Raw genomic sequence first — 2,500 nt, forward strand, 5'->3', positions numbered from 1 at the left:
AAGTCATGGTTATAATGATGCATGGTTTTTGACTCTTCGCTTCAAAGTCACAAATATATATAATTATATATATAGGCATTAAGATTTTACGTTGTTACAGTCTCTGTAAGATAGGTTCACTGTAGACAAGTATTTCGCATCCAGTCTTCTTCCTCATTTCGAAAGGATAATATTAGCGCCTGTAAGTTGAAAGTTTATTCGCACAACTTTGGTCATACTATTAGCGAAAAATCACGCTTTAGCTAAAAAAATCAAAAGCTCCAACTGCTTACAAAGTGATAAAATTATTGTATATTTTGACAAAAAAAAATCTCCGACGAACTGAAAGAGGGGGCCGCGGCCCCCTCGGCCCCCCCCCAAATCCGCCCCTGAAAATCTACGTTAACAGCACACACCAGGCCTACTCCTGAGTATCTGACTAGAAATCATTTCCTCTGGCCGCGCTTCAGCCATTCGATGAGGGCCAGTCTCGTGCTTCTTCAGTTGCCTCGCTCATGCTTTAAAAGAATTCTGGGTAATTCTGCCATTCCATGACAAGGGAAGACTCCCGATTCTCATTTCATAGTTTTTTCATAAGTGTCGGGCCACCCAGTCCTACCAGCAAAATAAGGCATCGATTGAAGGTTTTAGCTTTCAAAACTTGCCCAGATTGTGTCAGTAGGTCTTGGAATTCGTCCACAGAAAGGCCAGAGAGACAACTTCACTCGTGAACCGCCATGTTTACAACAGAGCATTTTAGGCGTCCCAGTCTGCATGAAACCATCTCTCGCCTCTGTCTGAGACAAGACCAGACACGCACGGTTCTCAGGTTACGTTTATGCCTATAAAATCAACTGAAATGTCAATTGCTGGTACAAAAAAATAAAAATAAAAAAACCAGCATGTTAATTTTTTTTTGGTAGGCTAGGTATCGAAGAGCCAGAACATTTGCGCATGCGCTGACGGAACGTTTGAACAAGAGAGAAAAACGCAGTACCTCCAGACACCGGCGCTGGAGCGTCGTACCAAACGAGTCATCCCGGGATTTCGGCCCGTGCGATCGCTTTTGGACGCAGTTGGCCCTTCGCTGCTTTCTGCTACCGACCTTGCCTCCCGGTACGGCATTGAGGGAGAGATATGTCGGCCCCTAAACCATATGTGACAAATCCCACGCCTACTCACAGCTCCAAACCGCCCTTGTCAATATAGCGTAAGTAATAGATGGCTTATATATTCAAGAGAAAAGTCATTTTATCTGTCATATGGTAAGCACTGGAGTCGCAGATTACAAAGTGCGCGCATGCGCCCTCCTAAAGGTAACATACATACAGTCATAAGGAGCTAATATCTTCGAGACATTACATTTACAGCTAAAATACATAGAATATACAGATACCTACTAAATACATAATATTTAAAGATATATTCATTAAAAAGAAAAGCCGCTGTACAAAATGCGGCCCTTGATTCTCTTTTAAAACCAGTAAACTCATAGGTACGGATAAAATCAGGTAGCGCATTCCGCAACTTAGCTGATAGGTAAGAAAAAAGAGAACTAAGACCATAACTGGTAGTTCCAGGTTTATTGAGCAACAGAATGTAATTTCCGTGAAGATCATGCATAAGAAGGGGACGGGAGAGAAAACGTATTTTTCATATAAGCAGAAAAACCTTTTTTTTTTAAAAAAAAAAAAAAAAAAAAATCAAAACAACATAAAAAGAACCACATACTTTTATCAAGTAATACGAGGAAATTTTGAATGCGCTTTTTGCATAGAGATGACGAGCTTGACTTTCGTAGTAAGAGGACAGGTAATCTGCAAATATAAATATCGTTATCCTCTTATTTACATTATTATACCGTTTCTTTGTCACGAGAATTACAGCGAAATGAAAGCACAACTTTGTCGCGAATTTTCTATGATAAAAACTTGTTCAGAAATCCAAAATCAGGGGCGGATCCAGCATTTTCTGAAAGTGGGGGCCGAACAAGAATACTAATCAGCGCGCGTTAGCGCGCCTCAGTAGCGCCTTAGGCGCTACTTTCTAGGGGGGTTGGGGGCATGCCCCCCCAGAAAATTTGAAAATTTGGGTACTCTTACATGTACTCCGGTGCAATCTGGAACGTAATGTATCAGGATTCCATATTGAATAAAATTATAAGTCATGGTTATAATGATGCATGGTTTTTGACTCTTCGCTTCAAAGTCACAAATATATATAATTATATATATAGGCATTAAGATTTTACGTTGTTACAGTCTCTGTAAGATAGGTTCACTGTAGACAAGTATTTCGCATCCAGTCTTCTTCCTCATTTCGAAAGGATAATATTAGCGCCTGTAAGTTGAAAGTTTATTCGCACAACTTTGGTCATACTATTAGCGAAAAATCACGCTTTAGCTAAAAAAATCAAAAGCTCCAACTGCTTACAAAGTGATAAAATTATTGTATATTTTGACAAAAAAAAAATCTCCGACGAACTGAAAGAGGGGGCCGCGGCCCCCTCGGCCCCCCCCTA

General features: G+C 40.4%; 1 long non-coding RNA gene across 10 annotated transcripts in view; it reads right to left on the minus strand.

Moving 5' to 3' along the window:
* The window catches only part of LOC138036383 (uncharacterized), a 19,473-nt gene that overhangs the window by 3,602 nt on the left and 13,371 nt on the right, over positions 1–2,500 (minus strand). For all 10 annotated transcript variants that reach the window (XR_011129830.1, XR_011129839.1, XR_011129833.1 and 7 more), the window contains 2 exons: positions 1,711–1,796; positions 396–821 (listed from right to left, as the gene is read on the minus strand). This is a non-coding gene — a long non-coding RNA (uncharacterized lncRNA). The remainder of the gene's footprint in view (positions 1–395; positions 822–1,710; positions 1,797–2,500) is intronic.

This window comes from Montipora capricornis, unplaced genomic scaffold, assembly GCF_036669925.1.
Source record: "Montipora capricornis isolate CH-2021 unplaced genomic scaffold, ASM3666992v2 scaffold_481, whole genome shotgun sequence".
In the NCBI taxonomy this organism is placed as follows: domain Eukaryota; kingdom Metazoa; phylum Cnidaria; class Anthozoa; order Scleractinia; family Acroporidae; genus Montipora; species Montipora capricornis.